Consider the following 13,232-nt stretch of genomic DNA (forward strand, 5'->3'; position numbering starts at 1 on the left):
TGGAGTTCCGAAGTGAGAATTCTGCTCTTGGCCGCCACTAAACGTTCTTCTAGTCAGTTTTTTTTTTTTTTTTTTTTTTTTTTTTTCTGTGAGTTACATCTCAAGCTCGAGGCACAAGCCACTGTCTTCTCTTAGACATGGGTAGAGGACATGTCCGCATTCTAGTCAGACTTAGGGTGGAGGATCTGCTCCTGCTGACTCTGACCTTGGGCTGAGTCTCTTTGAGACTTCCTCTCTTTGAGTCTTCATGTCTGCTCTTTAAATTGGAGCTATCAATAACCTGCACCATGGGACAGTCATTGTGGGGACAGTGTGGACAAGGTTTAAGGAAAGCTACAAAGCCTAGTGAATGCCCCTGGGGTAGTAGCAGTAGCAGAAGGCAACTGGTACCAATCCAAAGCCTAAAAGCTAAAAGGAGGAGGTGGTAACTGGTGTCCAGAGAAGGCACTGGTATGAACAGGGCTCAAGGCAGGAGTCTCAGCGGGATGATGCAGTCGGCTCAGTCATAGTGACCGGACAGGGAGGGAGCCAGGGAAACAAACACTTTGACCGTTCTCTACTCCTTTCCCTCCAACTCACTTCTGCTGGTGCCTCCCTTTGGTCGAATCCATCTAGAAGCCAGAGGTTGGGAGGATCCATGTAGTCTATATAAGTTAGCAGGATGGAGATGGATGGGGGGTGGGGTAAACCTGGAGGGGCCAACGGAAGAGGTCCCACTCCAGTACAGGTGAAGAGGAGGGAGAGATACACACAGACTGCTTCATCACAGTGCTCCCGTGTGGTGTGTGTTTGATAAATAATGGCCCTGATTATTTAACAAAGTGTGCAGAATTAGAGGTCTACCATCTTGTGATTCTTTCCCACTTCAGTTTTGACATCCAATTTTATAGAAAACTTGGGTGGGGGTGGGAATAGTTTCCTTTCTCAGTGTTATTTGCTTTGCAGGATTACAGATCCCCATCATCCCAGCAGTGACCTCTGGTATTTTCTACCTTTCCTCTTAGGGAAGGCATTCATTCATTCATTCATTCATTCATTCATTCATTGGTTTATTCAACCATGCATTGCTTAACACCTTCTGTGTACCAGGCACTGTAGAGGGCACTGAGTCCACGGCGGTGGATAGACCTCTGGTCTCACAGTGTTGACAGGCTGGCAGAGGGTAGGGTTGCATAAACTATCAATGGGAAAGCAGTGTGTGTGACAGGAGAGGGGGTAGAACAGGTGGCTGTAGTCAAAGCATAGAGAATATACCTCCGTGGTGCATTTGGGTCTCCATCCTGCCATTTTCATGGCTACACCATTGAAAATGAATACTTGGGGATTAGCAAAGAGGGGAAGCTTTCCAGAATGGAAGGGTTTGAGGATTAAGAAAAACAGTTGTCAGCCTCAACGTTGCTGTCTTTCCAACTCTTTGGTGTCTTTCCAGCTTTGTGGCGGGGCGTGTGTTCAAATAAATAAGGTTAGGGTCGTTTCTAATTGCTTATAGAAAAAAGCCTCCTTGTTTATGTGCTGAGCACATTCTTTTCCAACTAATTAGCTTGACAAAGCCGAACAGAGAGTCGTTTCTGACCCTCCCCAGGCAATTAAACAGAAGTGTTTTATCCTGTCTACAGCCCTTCCATCACCTTCTGAATTTTCGCTGCCAGGGAATGGTGTGCAAGGGATGGACGCACGTATAGCTCCTTCTCTAGTGGAGGAATCCCAGCAGCGATGGGAGCCCTAGTCCTGTTGGTTGTCTTGCTGTGTTCTTAGCCTCTTACCGCTGTCTGTCTCTAAAGCAACTGGGACGCGCGTCTAATTTGTTTTACTCCGGAAGATGCCCGGGTAGTGTGGTAGAAACAGCACAGGTGAAAGCATGTCCCCTCCCCTGTCATCTGGGAGTAGTTGAGGATGAATGAAAGTGGCCAGTTGTCCTGAAATAGGTGTACCAAGTCACAAGATCCTGGGTGGTAAGCATACTGCACAGGGCAGGGAGGTGCTGACAGGGTTGGGAACAACTTGGGCATCTCCCTGTGCCCCGTGCCCTGAGAAAGAGCATCCGGTGCTTCTCAGGCTCTAAGGAGGCTGAGAGTGATGGAGGCTTGAAGAGTCCTGGGCTTTGAGCCCAAGGGAGACATCAGTTCTCAGGGGGTGCTTGTCTGTGCAGACAGTGACAGAAGAAGAAAACCAACCATTTCCTCCCTCCCCATGGTGTCACTGTGGAAGCCCCAGAGCTTGGCCACGACCCCTTTAGAAAGGAGTGGAGAGGAATCCTGAATAATCCAAGATCTAATTTTTTCTCCTTGGTAGAACTGAGACCCAAAGCAAAAATTAAGGTGTTCTGTAGTCAAAGAAAAATGCCTCTCTTGCCATCATTCTCCTTCTCCCATACACCCCACAAACAAAGCATAGGTCCAAGAGTCAGAACAGCTAAGCATAGGGCTGTAGTCCTAACTGCTGGTTAATAGCTTTGAGAGCCCATTTTGCTGATGAAGAAACTGAGTAGAGAAGTCAAGTAAGTGACCAAAGTAAAAGGCTAATCAGGTTAGTCCGGCCCCTAAACCATCTTGTTCTAATAGACACGACTCTGTCATCTGAGAAGAATGTATTTGCTTTCGTGAAACGGAGGGTTCTAAGAGACATAACGATGGAAATGATCACCAGATACCTGGTGGGATAGAGATTATTACTAGCAAGTGTTCGGTGGTATGTCCTAGAGTCAGTTCACTGGCTTTTACAAGAGAAACACTACAGCCACAAATTCGGAACTCTTCTATCAGCAAGTTTCGCCCCAGTGAAACCGAGGGAGCATGTGATTAGATGAACAGTGGCCCCCAGTGATGCCCACATCTTAATGCTCAGAACATGTGAATGCGTTTCCTTCCATGGCAAAAGGGACTCTGCCCATGTGATTCGATTAAGGATCTCGAGATGGAAAGATTCGCCTGGATTATCTGAGTGGGCTCCCTGGCATCACAAGGGTCCTTAAAAGAGGGAGGCAGGAGGGTCAGAGTCCAAGTCCAAGAAAGAAATAGGGTAAAGGAGAGAGTAAGAGAGATTCAAGCCACAGAGCCAAGGAGTTTGAGCAGCTGCTAGAAGCTGGAAAAAGCAATGAACTGAATTCCTCCAGAAGGAAGAACTGCTGACACCTTGATGTTAGCCCAGTGAAACTAATTTAGGACTTGTGTATCTTCAGAGCTGTGAAATAATACATTTGTGTTGTCTTAAGCCCATGAGTTTATGGTAATTTGTTACAGCAGCAGTAGGAAACGCAAAAACTTCAGTAGCCCTGAGGTGACATCAGAATCACCTAAGCAGCGTAAGTGCTTGTTCCTGAGCCCCCGCTAGGGCGGTTCAGGAGGTCAGAGTCTAGCCCAGCGAGACTGCCTTTTTATAGCATCCTCCCCTCCCCAAATCCCCAGGTGGTTCCGATGCGCAGGTCTGGGGAGGGCTCAAGCCTGGAGATGGAGGCTAAGTATCTGGAAAGTAGCTTTTCAGAAAATGGGTGATGACTTTTGGAATCTGTCTCTCAGAATCCCTAAACCAGCAGTAAGTTCTTTATAAAGCCCTCCACCATGAGAACTGGCATGGACTTTTGAGGAATGATCTAGCTTAGAACCTGCATTTAATAGACACAGGAACAGAGGCACCGAGATCCAGGTGCATCCGTGAACTATGGAGTTCAAGTCTGGCCCCGAGTCTAGGGCTGTAGCATGACTCCCTCTGACCAAAGCCTAGGATGTGATCTCTTGTTTGGGAAAGACAGCACTGATTTGAACCGATTCTCCGGTCTCCAGACAGCTCCAAAGCAAATTAAAAACCCAATATTCCTGTGTAATTTTATGGGTTGCATATTTCCATGTTATCTTTTTCTTTTAGTTTACCTTCCTCTTTTCTACCTTTCTGTCTATGTTTCTATTTGTCTCCCTGGCTTTTAAAAAAGCTTTCTACTAGTTACATTTTATGAATTCTTATAGGTCATCTTGGGTTCCAAGGTGAACCAAAAAAGGAATGTATTTTTAAATTCTCTGAGCAATTTTCCAAAAATAGGACAAAAGACAGTAAAAATCAACATGTGTACATGAAATAGCTCTAAGGGTTCCTCCCTGAAATGCTCTGCAGGACAACCAGGAACAGACAGAATTCTCATACAAGTTCGTTCAAACCCTGGTGGACGGGGAATCCTAAATCCTAAACCCTAAACCCTAAATCCTAAATGGGGCACTGTTCTCAGATTCCTGCAAGAGTTTACATTTCCACAAAAGGAAATAAATAAAAGAACTTGAGAATATGTGTGTGTGTGTGTGTGTGTGCGCGCATGGGTGTCTGTGTACATGTATAGACACACATGTACATCATATGTGTGTGTTTATGTGAGCATCTATGTCTTCGAGAGCTGAAAGGATCATTTGAGCACTCAGGAGAAGAAAGAAATGTGTTTGTCTCCCAGAGACAGAAGCATTCAAGGGCCTGTCCGAGGAGAGTTCCCTAAACATCAGTCTAACTCCCAGAAGAAGCCTCCAGACTCTTGGCACTGGGAGGTGAACTTTGGTGACAGCCCCTGGAACAGAAAACCCGGGAAACAGGGGAATGCCCCTACTCAACTCAGGAGCCCTTTTATGTGTTTTAAAATATACACAGACAGTAGATTCTGTCAAGAATCTGACATGTTCCCCCTGGCAGTTTCCCTTTTTAGTTAAAGAAACGGACCGGATGGAAGAGGGACAGAAAGAATTTCAGATGAAAACCGCTCACTCTGTCCCCCAAACAAAAGAGGATCCTTGATCAGAATGTGGCAGGCCCCTAGAAAGTAAGATGGGGGGAAAAACCAAGGAAATCTAGTCTTTTAAATGCAGATTCCAGTTTGCATTAGGAAGCCCCCCCCCTTTTTTTTTCTGAAAAAGAAAAAAAAAGAAGGGAGAAAGAGAGGAGGGAGTGTGGAGAAAAGAGGCTTTGTAATGAATTTCTGGCGGGCTGGGTTGAGACTTCTCACCCTCATCTTCTGCCACCACCCCCCTCCCCCACCCACCCCCCGACCCCACCCCCGCTTCCACCTGTGGTCTGAGCTCAGTCATAGTCCCTGGAACTTGTGTGTTATTGCAAGACTCTGATTTTACTTGGACTGCTGTCTGACTTAAAATTCCTTTTCTCTGTTTTTTTTTTTTTTTTTTTTTTTGCAAGGCAAAACTCTTCTTCTTCTTTATATCACTTCCCCTAAAAGAGCTTTTCTAAGTACTTTCTTCCAGTCTGCGTAAAGGACCCTCTCCTGTGATCCAGTGGTGTCCTGTGCTTATCTCTATCCTGACAGTGATTATACTGGATTGAAATAATCGGTTCTGATTCTATTTCCAACTAGAGGGTGGGCTCCTCGAGGAAAGGAAAATCTATTCCTAATTTTTTGTTTCTCTGATGACCAGCCCGTGCCTGACACATGGTAACCCTTCAGGGACTGTTGGCCAAGACTCCTGCAGTACTCAGCAGTACAACATAGAGGGAGAAAAATTAAAAGAAAAAATGCAGAGGTGTTTGAGGCAGAGGGAAGAAGAAGCGGGGCTAAGTGGGACAGCAGGGTATTTAAACAGTCCTGACTACTGGGTTTCTCCTTCAAACCCTGAGAAATTCAGCCCACCATGGCATGAGCTTTGGGCTATAGAGATTGAGTTTGAACTTCAGATTCTTTTAAGCACGTTAATAATGAACTTAAATATTCTCTGTGTGTCTGGGCATGTGTGCGTAATTATTTATACACTCGTTCCTCCCCTGCAACCGTGAATTCCATGAGGGACCATGACTGACCACTCACAGTTCTGCTGTAGCTCACACATATTTGTTGAACGAATAAATAAATACACTATAAATGAATGTTTTGGGCTAGCCGTATGACCTTTGGCAGGTCATATAATCACTCTCATATATAATCTCTCTCTCTCTCTCTAATGCCTTAGCCAGAATCCCAAGAGCTATTCTAGGTTCTTCTCTCTCATAGCTCCTAGCCAATCTGTGTGTGAACTCTGAAAACTCCGAGACATAGTTCCGTGTCCTCTCCATCCTTCATCTTTACTATCACCATATCCAAGCTGAGTCTTTCCATCCTCTAGATGGCTGCAGAGCCTCCTAATTCACTTCCTTATTCGTCTTCGTCCCCCTAATGTATTCACTAAGGAGTACCCAGATGAAGTTTGTGAAATAGAAATCAAGCCACAACACTCCCTTGCTTAAAACCCTATAGTTAACTACCATTGCAGCTGGAGTGGAATAAAAACTCCTGACCTTAGTTTGCTAAGTTGTTCTTGACTTTCATGACTCTCCCTCCCAACCTCCAGACTTACCTCCTCTGGCTTTGCACACTGGCCCCTTTGTTTTGTTTCATTAGTTACTGCTCTTCTTTGAACCCAGGATGCTTGCTCTCAACTTAAGACATTTGCATGGGACGCCTGAGTGGCTCAGTGGGTTAAGCCTTTGCCTTCGGCTCAGATCATGATCCAGGGGTCCTGGGATTGAGCCCCACATTGGGCTCTCTGCGTGTCAGGAAGCCTGCTTCCCCACCCCACCCCCCCGCCTGCCTCTGCCTACTTGTGATCTCTGTCTATCAAATAAATAAATAAAATCTTTTTTTTTTTAAAAAAAGACATTTGTATTAGTTGTAACTTCTGTCTGGAATGCCCTGATTTGCACAAGACTGTCTCACACTTGTATTTCAGATTTCACTTAAAAATTACCTCAGATACACCACTCCTTCCACAATGACCTGATCTAGAGTAACCTACAAGTTCTGTCTTTATCACGTCATATGTTTTCCTGATCTTTGGAGATCCGTTCATAGTCTTGTATTTTAATTTTATTTACTTATTTAATGTTGTCTGTCTCCTTTGCCAGAATGTAATTTCATGGATGGGCCATACCTTGTAGAATTCATGGCAGTGTCCGCCATACCTAGAACAGTTCTAATAATCCACAAACCTAAGAACCCATAAATATTTGTTAAATATATCTGTTAATCTCTACATTTTAGTGTAGTTTCGAAGATTAAATGAGATAATTTATGTAAAGCACTTAGCCCAGTGCCTGACTCATAAATCGTATGCAATAAATGTTGTTATGTAATTATTTATTACTTTGTTTTAAATTAAAAATTCCCACCTTTCTATTTCTACTTCCACATCAGTTCTCTCAAACCTATTACAGGTTGGGGTGGAGGAAGTTCTCTAAGCAGAATTCACTTGCTTCTGTTTTATATGTTTGGGTAATTGTACAGACCGAAACTGTTACCTGTGGAGGGAAGGAGTGGGGTCATCAGTCAGGGTTATGCTTAGGTGCAACTAACAGAAACCAAGAAAAACAGTCATTTAAGCAGGTAAGGCTTTTTTCTTTCATAGCAAGATCTGAATAGAGTACCCCTTGAATGTTCGGCTGAACACTGATTAACACATGCATGTGAAGAAACTGTCCGATGTGAGAGAAGGAACCACCCAAAAAGATTATGGTAGCCATGGTTACTGCTGACACAGGACTGGGAGTAGAGCCTCTTCCTAGCCACACTGGAAAGCTTCTGATTTAGGAGGCATTGAGATGAGTACACAGAAGGGTCTTGCCTCATAATGGTGAGCAGTTAGCCCAAGGCTGGGCTTTGGTCCTGCCTAACAGATAAAAAGCGAGATCTGGAAGATAAAACTTTTCCAAGGAATTTAACTGTGTCCCGTGACAAGGTTCAAGAACACTTATAGGAATACAAACATATTCAGCACCCAAGAAGGAATAACTCACAATGCCTGGCATCCAGTCAAAAAAAATGAAGAGGCAGGGGGGTGTCCGGGTGGCTCAGTTGGTTAGGTGGCTGACCCTTGATTTCAGCTCAGGTCTTGATCTCAGGGTTCTGAGATGGAGCCCATGTTGGGCTTCATGGTCAGCGAGGTGTCTGCTTTAGGATTCTGTCTTCTCCCTCTGCCCCTCCCTGCACTTGCTCACTCTCTCCCTCCCAAATAAATAAATAAATCTTTAAAAAAAAATTAACAAGCAAGAAAATATGACCCATCATGAGAATAATTAATTAAGCAAAGCTGTTTCAGAACTGACACAGATACTAGAATTAATGTATAAGAATGTTTAAAAAGTTATAATAACTGTATTCAAAATATTCTAAATTTAAGTAGATATATGGAATAGATAAAAAGACTCAAACTGACATTCTTGAGATGAAAATTACAATGTGTGAGATAAAAAAACACTAGATGGGGTTAACAGGAGATTAGATATGACAGAAGAAAAGATTAGTGGACTTGAAGACAACAATAGAAACTATCCAAAATGAAATAAAAAGAGAAAAGAGAATTTAAAAATATTAACAGAGAATCAGTGAGCTCTGGGATGAATTCAAGCCATGCAATATATGTATAATTGGATTCCCCAAAGGGGAGGGGGCAGAAAAATACTTGAATGAGGGTTATAGTGCCAAGGTTTCAGAGCTAGTTTTAAGTAAATATAGTTAAGTGAATTGGAATAAGCAAGAGTAGAATACATTGCCTGAATTGTTCAGTTCTTTGGACCAGCAAGAATATGTTTCATTGAGCAATGAGCCCATGTATAGACTCAGGAACATGACACAGAAGAATAAAACCCAGATTTCTTTTGCTTTGGTAGAGTCTGGTCCCTATCTACTCCAGTCAAGTTGAAAATGCCCCTCTTGGCCAACTCTATTTTGCAGAAAGAAGACACTTTTATGCAGTGCTCTGGTCACTCACCAAGCTTTTCTTCATGTCTTTGGGATTTCCTTTTAATTACACGAAAGAAACACGGACAATAATTCAGCCTTTCTTTATCCTCTCCTTGTTCTTTGCTATAACACTAGCTGACATATATTCTGTACCCTGTGTAAGGAATATCCTAGAAATTACAGTGACCCTGTTGCTTCTCTATGACTGGATTTTCTAAGGCTGTTGGGTTATTCAGGGTAGGCTAGGCTTTGCTTTGAAAACAAAGCCCTACATTCCAAGGGATCGGCGGATGAAAGCTGACTTCATCACCCAAAATCCAGTGAGGTCATTCGGCTCACTGGGGCCGTTCCAAGGCATTCCAAGGCCATGCAGGAATCCAGGAGGTATAGAGAGAAATGGAGTTCAACAGAGGCTGTCACTGCCTCAGCTTGGAAGTGGTACACGCAACTGTATTCTTAGTATATTAACTAGCATTAATCACTGCAAAGGGGCTGGAAACATAGTCTTTTATATTTCTGGGGGGGTCATGGTGTGGTGGTATAGACAAGCACTAATAATTTCTGAGAAGTGTTTACTAGATTATGTACATAGAATGTAAGTGTTTTGGATATTAATAACTTAGAATTCTAATTCTTTTTAAGATGATATGGTTATAGCAGGTGCTGTGATGACCATGCCACACCCCATTAGCCCTCTTGATTTCAGCACTGCTATGGTGAACAGTTCCATCACCCATTGGCAGTATCCCACATGGTGTCTCTCCATTTTCCTTTTCCCAAAGCTGGGGAAGGCTTATCAACTGGTCAACCCAGAAGTATATGAAGGTAGTCCCTTAGGGAACTCTCAAACAATAAGTGAGTGAGTCAGTGGATACACGTTTCAGCTTTTCTATCCTCCAGCAGGACCATTCTGCAATGCATTTTACATGAATCTTTATTGGGTGCTCCAGCAAGCCTAAACTCCAATTGTGGTAGCAATAACAAGTTCATGAATACAGTCTTGACTGGCTTGCTTTCTTTTCTTTTCTTTTTTTTTTAAATATTTATTTATTTATTTGGCAGAGAGTGAGCACAGCAGGGGGAGAGGGAGAAGCAGAATCCCCAAGGAGCAGGGAGCCCCTTGCAGGGCCCGATCCCAGAACCCTGGGATCACGACCTGAGCCAAAGGCAGATGCTTAACTGACTGAGCCACCCAGGCGCCCCTGGCTTGCTTGCTTCTCCTGCCTCGTTTTTCCTACTCTCACTTCTGGTTTCTGAAATCTCTCAATAAGCAAACTGTACTCAAGTCTTTGTCTTAGGGTCACCTTTTTTTGGGGTGGTGACAAACTAAAACATGTGGCCATATAAATTGGAAAACTTTGGGTTAACTAGTTAAATGTGTTTTCTGAAATAGGAGTTTCAGAACTTTAATACAAAAATGTTTGTTGTGACTCCTCAAGAGAGGGGTATACAAAGTAGAGCTTCTCAAACTTGGGTTGTCAACTTCTATCCCCAAGGTGACTTGCAAAATTAGCACTCCTTAGAACACGTTAGGGATGTCTGATCGGCAATTTTTACAACTTTTTAAATTTTTAAAGAAAAATATCTTTAAAAAATTTAAAGGTATAGAAGAGAGGATAGGGGAAGGAAAAGGATTTTAAAATGTATCAAAACATGAGTAGCTCATTTTGTACCTCCAACAACAACAACAACAAAAATGGCTACAGTGCTGGCACCTAACCCAAAGAAAGAGATGTCCAGTGACAGGTCCTAAGAGGGGGCATAAGGTAGCCAGATAGTCCCTGAAACATCTGTACCTTCCATTGGAGGATGGAACTGTGTGCTTTTTAGTTGAAAAGAACACACCCCCCCCCCCCTTAATTACTGTGCTGAATGGTGAAATTAAACCCAGCAGGTAGGTAGCTCCTGTACAGATTTCTGGGGCTATCTCATACTCTGGTTAATTGTGTCAGACCATAGAGGCTGATTAACATAATTAATCTTGTCCTGTGATTACCCTGAGGAGGAAAAAGTTCTGAATCCACAGGTGGGATGTAGTGAATGAGTGACTGTGCCTATCTCCAAATGACAAAGGAGTGTGGGATGGGGAAGGTTTGAGAAGCAGAGGCAGAGTCGTTTGGGTGAACGTGGAACTGGGCTTCATGGGACAGGACAAGGGAGGAGACGAGAAGCAGCCTGCACAAATTGAAGTCCAGGGGCCACGATGTGTTCACAAACCTTTATATAGAGGCAGAGGCCCAGGTCTCTTCTCTCTGCTAGGAGCTTCTTGAAGACCACGTCTTCATCTTCTGAATTTCCTAGAGTTCTCTCATCACTTGATACAGGAATGGACCTCCTACTAATTTGGGGAAGAAGAAGATATTTAGGATAAAATGGGGAAATCAAATAAAAAAGAATAGAATGGAATTAGAGGAAGAAATGAAGTACTACATTAGAAAAGGTGGAGGAAGGTAGGTGGTTAGGTAGATGGATGGAGAAGTATCTGGAAAGATGGACTGGTGTGTGGCTCTGAGCAGGTGGCAGGCTCTGTGCTGCAAAGCAGATTCATGACTGCTTTATATACGGTGTTCCAACATTACAACTCACTATGCCCATTGGTTCTCAACTTAGAGGTGTGTCAGTATCACCTATAATCTTCACAGAGGAGCTAGGAGTCTGCATCATTAAGTAGCTCAGGTGGGCCCGTGCATTTGCTCCTAGGACTTCACTTTGAGAAATGCTCTTTATTGAGTGAACGAACAAATGTATCATTGGAGGCATTAATGTTCTAATAATTATTTTAGAAAGGTAGAGAATGAGGAACAAAGCAAATAAGTAGCTTGTTCTAGCTCACAGATAATAAGTGACAGGGTCTATGCCCCTTATTTGCCCTCCCTCCTGTAGAACATGTTTCAGGAAAGTTCTAAGAGATCCTCCATGCTTCCCAGCCCATTTCCTTACATTAGAAAAGGAGGAAAGGACTCAAAGAGGATGTACCAGGTTCTTTTTTTTTTTTTTTAAGATTCTTATTTATTTATTTGACAGAGAAAGAGAGAACGCACAAGCAGGGAGGGGAAGAGGGAGAAGCAAGCTCCCCACCAAACAGGGGAGCCTGACTCAGGGCTTGATCCCAGGCCCTCAGGATCATGACTTGAGCCCAAGGCAGCTGCTTAACTGACTGAGCCACCCAGGTGCCCCGAGAATGTACCCAACTCTGATACCAATCTTTTAAACCACTACTCTGTGCCAGACTTTGAGGTTATAATAATGAATCAAAAAAGGAGACATGATTCCAACCTTTTTGGAGTTTATAGTCTAGAATGGATAAGCATTAATGAGAATAATCTCACAGGTATACCCTTTAAAACTGGTCCAGGTGTTTTTTTACAAGTACAATTTTATGGTGTTAAAAGAGGATATAACAGGGAGGCCTGACCTGGCCTTCCGAGTCAGAGAAGCATTTCTATTAATGCCTTAAGTATGGGCATGAGTTAACCAAGTGAACAAGGTAAGAAGAAGAACACTCCAGGCAGTAGAAAAACCACGTGTAAAGCTTGCGGTAGAGGGAACATAGGGCTTGAAAAACTGGGAGGATGGGAACTAGGCTAGAATATCCTTACAGCTGCATTTCTTGGGTACCAAATTGGTCTCGGCATTTGGACAAGGCGTATCTTCAGCTAAAAAGGATGACGGTCCATGCATAGTTTTGAGGGTGGGGAAAAGCCAAACTGTTTCAAGGCAAGTCTATTTGTTGGAGAAATTAAGCCAGAGAAGGATGGTCTCAGAGGTCAGAAGCTAGTTTGGGACATCAGGAGGGTCAAGAGAAGAGGTTTAAGAATAAGCCTGGGAATGAAGTGAGGTATTAGGGACCTAGTTTATTGGCTACCAACCACAAAATCCAGGGGCTTTAAGGAGGTTGTGGGATTAAACAAGCCTTTTGAAAATCCTTGCCATAGAGGAGAGGGCAGAAAGACCATCTTCTAGTTCCATTGTCCATTATGATAAAAGCATCTACTGTCCTCCTCTGCCCCAGAGCCTGGAGGCCATATTGGCTAGTTAATTAATGCATGAAAACTGAGCACCTGTTAGCTGCCAGGCACTGTGCTAGGAGCTGGCTCTATGGAAATGAACAAAAAGGCTAGCTCAGTTCCTGCTTTCAGGAAATGGAAATGGGAGAGGCTCTCTTTAGGTAAATAATCATAAGTGCGACCAGTATGATGAATAAATAGTATAGGAAGCTATGAGAGTTTCAGTAGGAACTGTCCTTGGTCTGAGAAGTCAGGGGTTGAAGGCAGATACCTTGAGGACATGACATTTAAACTGATCTGTAGAGGAGAGAGGGTCAGTGCACAGCACTGAGTGCACAGTGACTGGTAGGGTGAGATAGATGATTGGCGAGTGCATAAATGCGTAGACCCTGTGATGGTGGGGAACTGGGAACAGTGCAGGCAAAGTACATGATGCGTGTGGCTGGAGAGGAGAAGCCCATTGAAAGAATAGGCCAAACAGGTCACAAAGGCCTAGACCAGGTGCATGCTTGCAGCGATGGTCCAGTGAGTAA

The sequence above is a fragment of the Lontra canadensis genome, unplaced genomic scaffold (assembly GCF_010015895.1).
Source record: "Lontra canadensis isolate GAN:19392208 unplaced genomic scaffold, GSC_riverotter_1.0 scaffold91, whole genome shotgun sequence".
NCBI classification, from domain to species: domain Eukaryota; kingdom Metazoa; phylum Chordata; class Mammalia; order Carnivora; family Mustelidae; genus Lontra; species Lontra canadensis.